The following is a 10,274-nucleotide window of genomic DNA, read 5'->3' as shown; positions in this document are numbered from 1 at the left end:
ATGGTCCCAAGTGGCAAGAGGTTGGCTGCATGGTCAAGGGGCTGTCTTCTGCTGGAGCTTTGGGGTATTATTGTATTGGAAACCCATTATCGTGCTACACGTTGGGCCCACAGGAGGATTCTTTGACCCACTGGAGAGTTCTTTGATACTTTGGTGGTCCAGTCTAACCGGGCTTGAAGCTGCTATAATACATAGAGGATGAGTGAGCAGTGCAATGCAAGAGACAGAAACAGCACCTAGCATTGCTAAAGCACGCCGCTCAACAGGCTAGGAAGTGGGTAATGGTGTTAACATCTTTTTGACTAATCAGGTGGTTCTGGAAATAGAGGAAGGGTTAAACGGTTGACATTTCCTTATAAAGTCATAATTTCAGTCAGTCACTTCCTTCTACTAACCACAAAATAAAGCTTTACTAGCGTTTCTGAGCGCACCAAACTTCTTTAGAGATATCCCTCTTGCATTGCACGTGTCAAGCCACATATTGAAGGAGGTAAGCCTTTGCCTACTGAATTGTGTGAATTATGTATCCAAAAATGATCCTTTTTTTATCTATGTATTTATTATAAGCAACCGTCCAAAAGTGGATTATCAGGTATGCCACTCTGATAGTTCATGTAGCTGTAAGCAAAGAGACACAAGCTCTACAACTGCACAGGAAGTTTGTGGTCAGAGCAAACAGTGATCAGAGAGTGGAAAAAAAATCACCATTTTAAGACTTTTTAAATTATCCTGTAAAATGAAGTATTGCTTTACAACATAATAAGATTGCCATTGAAGTAACTGAAGCCTTTTGGGTGAAATTTGAAGTTGACCCTCGGAGCTTTTATTAATATTGAGTGAATTATATTTGAAAACGTGGTTATTTGTGGTCTGGTTGCAGATGTGAAGCGGATGATAAATTATAGTTTTTTAATGAATTATTAATTTAATCATGACTTATATCAGTTTGCCAACTGCATTGTTGGAAACACCAGAAATGTATATTTGTTTGGAGAACCAATAGAACTGCTAAAAAACACACGGTATATATATATCAAATTGTATATAAAATTCTGTCAATGCAAATTGGCATATTTTATCTAATGGAGCTAATGGCCATTTCATAGTGTCAGAATGTCAGTCAGGATCATATCTCGCATTATTAGTGCCCAATAAACCTATTTCTTTCCCACACTGATGATGTATTCAAAGAAGACAAAAAAGTAAAGGCAGGATTTGATAAATTATATTCCTGCTTCCTAATAGGTAGTGAGAATTATAGTTTCAATTAATGGAAATAGACGTGCAAATCATTCTGCCATATTCTAGCATATCTTTTGAATGTGGGTTTAGGGACATGATTACTAAGTGTACATGATATTCCATGTTCCAATAGGTAAAAGCTATCTGCTAATAATTAAGAAAAAAAAACTTAAACTTTTTAGAAAACTTCATAAGCTGCAAAACGTGATTGTAAAAGTATAATTTTATGAACAATTATACTCATTGGCGGGAATTTATCAAGAACTGCACTCCAGACTTCTGTCTTCAAAAAGTCACTAAAAAGGGCCTTTGTGACTTTTTGAGGTCACTTGCACAAACCTTTCGCAACTTTTTGCATGTTTACACCACTCATTCCAGTTTTGAAAAGTTGGTGGTAAAGTGCTGTGGTTAGCAAATGAAGTTGCAGAAAAGTCCCAAAGCCACTCCAGTAAGGGGGGGGGGGGGGGGGGGAGGGTGCAGAAAAATGGAGTAGCAAATACGGTATTACTCCCATGATAAATTCACCTACTTGCTAAAATAAAAATAAAGCCCCATATATCACAAAAAAAGGTACAATAAATGATTTACATAACCAAACTGAAAAACAAGTTATGTCTCTCAAAGACACGTGCTGTAGGAAAAATTGAAAATGTATCTGTTAGGAAGGGGGTAAATGGGGGGTAAATGTCCTTGTCTTAGAACTGATTAAAGGGCCCCTAACATCTGTGGTTCTGTCTGGTGACAGGTGACCTAAAAATTCAGCAATTCATATATTGTGCAACTATATGGTGAAATTTCCCTCTGGGTATGTTAGCCCTTTCAGCAGCAGAATTTTTATTTTATTTTTTTGTTTTTGCATTTTAGTATTTCTCTACCTGCATTTCTGGGGCCATAACTTTTTTATTTTTCTGTTCACATAGCCGTATGATGGGACAAGTTGCACTTTTTAATTCCACTATTTAATATTGCATACGATGTAGTGGGGAGCTGGAATTTTCTTTCCAAATAGGGTAAAATTAGAAATAAAATCCAATTACGCAATTGTTTTTACGCCATTCCTTATATGGTAAAACCAACTTGTTACTTTCATTCTCCAGGTCAGTATGATTAATGTATAGCTTTTCTTGCGTTTTAATACTCGGGGGGGGAAACTTGAAATTTTCTTTTTGTCGTCATATTCTGACTTCTATAACTTTTTTAGTTATGTGTATGGAGCTGTGTGAGAGCTCATATTTTGCGGGGAAATCTGTGGGGTGTGTATGACTTTTTGATCACTTTTTATTTTATTTGTGGGAGGTAAAGTGACAAAAAAAACCACACCATTTGACTTTTTTCCATTTCGCAGTTTACCATAATGGATATTTATTTTTATATTTTGATAGTACGAGCGTTATTGCATGTGGCGATGCCCATGATGCATATTTTTTATAGTTTTTTTTTATTGTTAATGTATTTTTATTTACATTTGGGAGAAGGGGGGATGATTTTAATTTTTATATTATTTTTTTTATTTTTCAAAACTTTTTTTTACACTTTTTTATAGTTCCCATAGGGAACTTAAAGTGTGTATTAAAACTTCACTTTTAATTCGACATAATGATAAGACGGCTGTGAGCCATAACAAACAATTAAAACACTTTGTTTCCACCCCAAAGAATTGACGACTTAGTTGCTGCCAGGGTGAGGGAGATGTGCATCTCCTATTCACCACAACTATATCTGCAGAGTTTGAACATAGGGGGGCAATGTGTGGATAGACCAGGCATCCTCAAACTGCGGCCCTCCAGCTGTTGTAAAACTACAACTCCCACAATGCCCTGCTGTAGGCTGATACCTGTAGGCTGTTCGGGCATGCTGGGAGTTGTAGTTTTGCAACAGCTGGAGGGCCGCAGTTTGAGGATGCCTGGGATAGACTAATGTAAGCAAACTACCTGTAGTTGCCTGCAAAAACTGATTAAATGGAATAGGTAACTGTGCTCCTACACACAGGCTTTCACAGCACAGCACACTTGTCTGACACTACGTCAGTAGCTATCAAGACGCATTCACACACTGCACACACGCTGCTAAGCGCTCCACCTAGCTCAAAAACCTTGCTATATTGAATGAAATGTCCTACACAAGGACTTCTAAGCTAATAAGCAACATTGGAGTGGACAACAATCAACTACAAATACCTTTACCCAGGTATCATCATATTGCTTCTCTCATACATTTCAATGCATTAGCATTGGAGTGTATGAGAAATACACTGTATTCCTATGGAGCCCTGCCACATGCAGGGGCTTCATAGGAACTAATGTGCGGCAGACTCTTGTCATTCAGGAGGACAGAAGTTGCTATACACTGCATCCGGCTCCCCCGATCCTCGCAGGGGGCAGCCAGGGGATACCCAAAAGCACCCACTTCCAGGTTTTTACTTGTACAGAAAGGTTAAAAGTCCACGATCGGCTCTGTTGCAGACATTAGTCCTGGATGCCTGCAGTTTCAAACAATAGGCACCCAGCAGCTATGGCGCCTATTCCGCTCACGAGTGGGCTCCATCTTTAAAGTCCATCGGGGCAGATTGGAAACTGAAAGTGGCCCTGGAAAAAAACATAGAAGTGGCCACATGTAGGCGGAGCCAAACTGACAGAAGGTGTAGCCAAGCCAAGCAGGTGGGGTTTTTTGTGGGGCAGTCTGTAGTTTTTATTGATACCATTTTGGGATATGCCATTTTGGTCTATTTTTATGCAGTTTGTTTGGGAGATGAAGCAACAACAAAAAATGGCGAATCCGCAGTTTTGATTTTTTTTTCTATTATAGACACTACTACAGATACATCTCTGTGTACCAGGACACTGGGATAATAGCAAAAGTCTAATTTAGTTAGTGATGACAAAAATGTAATAGAGTAAAATAATTTGCAAAAAAACACATTTTATCTCTCTCTCTTTTTCTCTCTATATATATCAGTCTTTTGCTGCTACCCCAGGGCATGAACTCATGAATTTTGTGTTGAAGACTACTGTCTTACCACGTGTGCTACAGAGCACACTGTGGTCTATGGATATAATGTTTCTAACTAAAATGTACTGGTATATAGAGTATTGTACAGGACTACTAATTAATTTTTTTTATTTTTTTTGTTTTTTTTAAGAGAGATAGCTAAAATGTGATTATTGTAATTTATTTTATTTTTGCGATTATTAAATAAACAAGGCTTATATTGTTATCCCAATGTCCTGGTATACAAAGATGTATCTGTAGATACCAGTGCATTGTACATTCATACTAATGAAGGTTTATGAAGATAAATTCTTCCCGTAGACAGTGGTGTGCTTTGTAGCACAACTAGTAAGGCTTCTGTCTCTCAAGCCGGAGGGTGTGAGAGCGAACCCCTATGTTAACAGTTTAAAAGTAGAGACAGGAAATGTTTTAAATATATAGGGGTATCCTCATACACTGTCACAATGCTAACAATGTTTGGGGATACAGAATGACTTTATATGTGGAAATAGCCATATATGGAGTTAGGCAGGGGACTCCAAAGCTGAGCAGAAGTAGATACCAGGTTCTCAATAAAAGAGAACTTCAGGCTCTGCATGTGGGCCCACCGGGAAAATTCCTAGTAAGTTACATTACCAATCCACCCCTGAGCACTGTACATGTATAGCACTGGTTGGGAAGGGGTTAACAGGTGGCAGATTTATTCCAGAAACATCTGCAATTGTCCCATTCATCTGAATAGGTCTGCAGAACTCTACACACATGGGAGGAGATTTATCAAAACTGGTGCAAAGAAAAACTGAATTAGTTGCACACTTTTCATGTTCCAGAAGAGCTCTGAAAATAAAAGGTAGAATCTGATTGGTTGCTATGGGCAACTAAGCCAGTTTACCATTGCAGTAGTTTTGATAAATCTTCCCCTGTGTTGTAGAAAGATCCCCAATTACATGTATGGAACTCATTAGGGATGAGCAAATCGACTTCGGATGAAACATCCGAAGTCAATTCGCATAAAACTTTGTTTCTAATACTGCTCTGTACAGCATTAGAATGTATTGGCTAAGATGAGGCATATTATTATGTTTTTTTACAGTAGAAATCAATTTATGAAGTTATTATTCTTTCGCGAGACTTCGCTAAGTAATAACTTCGGCTCATCTGAAACAATACATTCTAATACTATACGGAGCGCTCGCTCCTTACAGTATTGAAACAAAGTTTTATGTGAATTGACTTTGGATGTTTCATCCGAAGTCGATTCGCTCATCCCTAGACCTTATGCTTCAGTCACAAAAATGTCTGCAATACATCTGTAGCATGTGACATACCCTTACGTGCGGCAATCTTTTAAACATCTTTTCATAATTGATAGCAAAAAAATCATGTTTCGAAAATAATTTTAAAGTTACATATACAGTGAGCAAAATTTTTGTTTTTTGGTTTTGCTCCCATTTTGCATGAGCTGAACTCAAAGATCTGAAACATTTTCTACATACACAAAAGACCCATTACTCTCAAATATTGTTCACAAATCTGTCTAAATCTGTGTTAGTGAACACTTCTCCTTTGCCAAGATAATCCATCCCACCTCACAAGTGTGGCATATCAAGATGCTGATTAGACAGCATGAATATTGCACAGGTGTGCCTTAGACTGCCCACAATAAAAGACCACTCTGAAATGTGCACAGTTTTGCATTCTGGTGTGGCCACCATTTGCCTCACGCAGTGCAAAACATCTCCGTCACATAGAGTTGATCAGGTTGTTGATTGTGGCCTGTGGAATGTTGGTCCGCTCCTCTTCAATAGCTGTGCAAAGTTGCAGAATATTAGCAGGAACTGGAACACGCTGTAGTATACGCTGATCCAGAGGATCCCAAACATGCTCAATGGGTGACATGTCCGGTGAGTATGCTGGCCATGCAAGAACTGGGATGTTTTCAGTTTCCAGGAATTGTGTACAGATCCTTGCAATATGGGTCCGTGCATTATCATGCTGCAACATGAGGTGATGGTCGTGGATGAATGGCACAACAATGGGCCTCAGAATCTCGTCACGATATCTCTGTGCATTCAAAATGCCATCAATAAAATGCACCTGTGTTCGTTGTCCATAACATACGCCTGCCCATACCATAACCCTATCGCCACCATGGGCCACTCAATCCACAACGTTGACGTCAGCAAACCGCTCACCCACACGACGCCACACACGCTGTCTGCCATCTGCCCTGAACAGTAAAAACCGGGACTCATCCATGAACAGAACGCCTCTCCAACGTGCCAGACGCCATAGAATGTGAGCATTTGCCCACTCAAGTCAGTTACGACGACGAACTGCAGTCAGGTCCAGACCCCGATGAGGACTACGAGCATGCAGATGAGCTTCCCTGAGACGGTTTCTGACAGTTTGTGCAGAAATTCTTTGGTTATGCAAACCGATTGTTGCTGCGGCTGTCCGGGTGGCTGGTCTCAGACGATCATAGAGGTGAACATGCTGGATGTGGAGGTCCTGGGCTGGTGTGGTTACACGTGGTCTGTGGTTGTGAGGCCGGTTGATGTACTGCCAAATTCCCTGAAACGCCTTTGGAGACGGCTTATGGTAGAGAAATGAACATTCATTGCACGGGCAACAGCTCTGGTAGACATTCCTGCATTCTACATGCCAATTGCACGCTCCCTCAAATGTTGCGACATCTGTGGCATTGTGCTGATCAAACTGCACATTTCAGAGTGGCCTTTTATTGTGGGAAGTCTAAGGCACACCTGTGCAATATTCATGCTGTCTAATCAGCATCTTGATATGCCACACTTGTGAGGTGGGATGGATTATCTCGGCAAAGTAGAAAATGTTTCAGATCTTTGAGTTCAGCTCATGCAAAATGGAAGCAAAACCGAAAGTGTTGTGTTTATATTTTTGCTCAGTGTAGATATAGGGGGTCATTTATGATGCATATTTCAGACGCAGATTGCGGTTTAATGGGTAGCTGCGCTGCAATCTGCGACTTTTCCCTGCTCACGCTAGGTCTAAAGAAGTGGGCGTGTCTTGGGTGGGGAAGGGGACAGCCCAGGATCCCCATCTCATTTACCATTTTCTACACCTGTTTCAGGCGTAGAAAATGGTCTACATGTAAGACAGCTAGAAAGCCTCTTCATAACTTCGGCCTTCTACCACCAGATTAGGGGTTTATTAAGACCAGCGTCTAAAACTTTATGCCAAGCATTGTACAATGATAGAAGAAACAAGTTTGATCAGCTCACCTCCCTGGTACATGAGATCCAGACAGCTCAATCCGTGTGAAGCAATGCATAGAAAATCAATCCAGCACTGTGGTTAAGTAAAACGTAATATTGTGATGTAACCGGGCACACTCAATATATTGGGATCATATAGAATTTATTACGTTCGTAAAATTAATGAGATAATATGCATAAAATAGTAAAACCATACATATTTTCAACAATGTTTAATACAGCCTAAGAAAATAAATAAATAGATAAATATAATATATGATGATGATAATAACAGCCTAAAATAAAATAGGGCAGTGTGATGATAGTACAATATTCCTATATTATGTAGCTGCACTAGGAACAATCTCTCAAAGTCAACCTATAGTCTTCGCTTCCAATAGTGGTCTATGTCGGCAAAAAAATCCGTACTGCTGTCTGCCAAAATATGGATAGATGGTAACAACAGTCTCTTTTATTCTGGGAGGAAGGGTGATGGCCATGCTTGCACGTTATAACAAAAAGTGCCTGCGTCCATGGTGGCCAGGACGTGGGAGTGCACAGTAGGAGCCACTTTGTATCTGCACTGCAGTGGTGGCCATGACCCATAAAACACATTGATTCTATTTCAGTGTAAAGTATAACTTAAAGGCCTCATGCACACGACCGTTGTTGTGTTCCGTTCCGCAAAATGGGGTTCCGTTTTTCCGTGATCCGTTTCTGTTTTTGTTTCTGTGTATCTTCCTTTATTTTTGGAGGATCACCAGACACGAAGGAAAGTAAAAAAAAAATCTAAGACAGGTTTGCCATGCAAATGATAGGAAAAAAAACGGACGCGGATGACAATCTTGTGGGCCTCCATGTTTTTTAGCGGTCCCGTTGACTTGAATGGGTCCGCGAACCATTTCCGTGAAAATAATAGGACAGGTTATATTTTTTTGACGGACTGGAACCACGGATGACAAACGGTGCATTAGCCGAGTTTTCAACGGACCCATTAAAAGTCAATGGGTCAGCAGAAAATCACGAAAAACGGCACAACGGACACAGAATAAAACAACAGTCGTGTGCATGAGGCCAAAGGGGTTGTCTGAGTTCTGAAAAAAAAATATAGCACTGTAAATCTGATGGGCAGCAATAAATAACTAAGTTAGGCAAGTTTTAGACAAAAAAATTATATTTCCTCATTTACCTGGTTCTCTTCTGGCCCTTTGTTTACCTGCAATAACAACAATCTCTGCCCCTCCCCCTGCTCTGCAAATGGAGTGAATAAGTCTGTCCTGAGTGACATGTCTGCCTGCAGGGAAATTCAGCAGCATGTTATATGTCTAGGACTAATAGTCTCAGCTGTACAATGACACTGCAGATACATACTTGATCTTTCCCCTACCTGTTCTTATACAATGCTCTGCAGAACTTCTCCAGTCTGTCAGCTCCTGTACCCAACATTTGTCTTGTGCATGAAACATCATCAGAGCAGGGAGAGAAGCTGACATCACAGGTCATGTGACCCTCAGTGAAATATGAGAAAGCAGCCCCTGCAGATGCAGTAAGTGCATGGTAAAGTCTTTACATTTGATTAGTAAGAAACATACAAAGAACAAAAAAATAACTCTGACAACCACTTTATAGGTTATGGGCACCTTTTGGACATTTCTTTTACTATTGCATTCTCATTTTGGGCTAAATATAATTTTTTCAGTTGGTTTTATTCAACGGTTTTCCCAATACAACTTTCATTTTCTGTGTATTTGCAGACTAGCAGGCTTTCTGCTTCATAGTGAATCCCTCAGACAGACACTCTGCATGCTTCATGTGTAGCCCTGAGCACGCTGACAGCTCATAAACACTCATTATAGCTCAGTACTTATTAGTTTGATAAGTATTTAGCTATGAGTGTTGATTATGAACTGTCAGGAGTTTAGAGATAAGGGCTACAGACCAGGAGCCATCAGAGCAGTTCCCTGACGGATTCACCGTAAATCATAAAGCCTGCTAATCTGTGACTACATAGAAAGTGAACGCTGTACTGGGAAAACTGAATTATTATTTTTTTAAAGACAATTGAGTAGATCAAAGTGAGTAAAATGCAATAATAAACAAAAAGTTGCCCCCAAAGGTGTCCATAACCTTTAACCATTCAGTATATGCTATCACTGGATGCAAGTAAAATAAGAAGTGAAACACTGGAACCTTGAGGTGAGTGTACACCAAGTTTTAGACTAGTTGCACACTAGCTTTAAAATCTTATGGCATCTGCCGGTGATCCAGCCTGATTTTGGCATTAGCTGAAGAAAAGTGTGGTCTGTACTATTGGGTAGGTGCTCGTGGATGACTTGTCAGTGTTACACTACAATTCAAGGAATTTCACGGCACTCAAAAATTGATGCTCATATGTTATCTTATTTATTTATGATTAAAAAACCTAATATGTTCAGAAATTGGTCCACTTAGAGTTCATAGATTTAAGAAACACCACAAAATTTGACAGATAAGGGTACTTTCACACTAGCGTTTTTCTTTTCCGGCACTGAGTTCCGTCAAAAGGGCCCAATGCCGGAAAAGAACTGATCAGGTATATCCCCATGCATTCTGAATGGAGAGTAATCCGTTTAGGATGCATAAGGATGTCTTCCGTTCAGTCATTTTGACTGATCAGGCAAAAGAGAAAACCATAGCATGGATCTGGCATTCAAAATACCAGAAAAAGGTGAAAAAAATAAATGCCGGATCCGTTTTGCCGGATGACACCGGAAAGACGGATCCAGCATTTCAATGCATTTTTTTGACTGATCAGGCATCTTTAAGACTGAT

The 10,274-nt window shown here is 39.9% G+C and overlaps 1 protein-coding gene across 1 annotated transcript in view; it reads left to right on the top strand.

The window, feature by feature from the left end:
• The first annotated feature begins 358 nt into the window (after nt 1-358).
• Nucleotides 359-10,274, top strand: part of LCP1 (lymphocyte cytosolic protein 1) — a 59,790-nt gene continuing 49,874 nt past the window's right edge. Inside the window, exon 1 of the mRNA XM_040425446.1 lies at nt 359-490. The gene's annotated coding sequence lies outside the window, so the exon portion shown is untranslated. The remainder of the gene's footprint in view (nt 491-10,274) is intronic.

This window comes from Bufo bufo, chromosome 3 (assembly GCF_905171765.1).
Source record: "Bufo bufo chromosome 3, aBufBuf1.1, whole genome shotgun sequence".
Classification (NCBI taxonomy): Eukaryota; Metazoa; Chordata; class Amphibia; order Anura; family Bufonidae; genus Bufo; species Bufo bufo.
The sequence above is the reverse complement of the archived record's forward strand: the minus strand, read 5'-3'. Positions and strand labels throughout refer to the sequence as shown.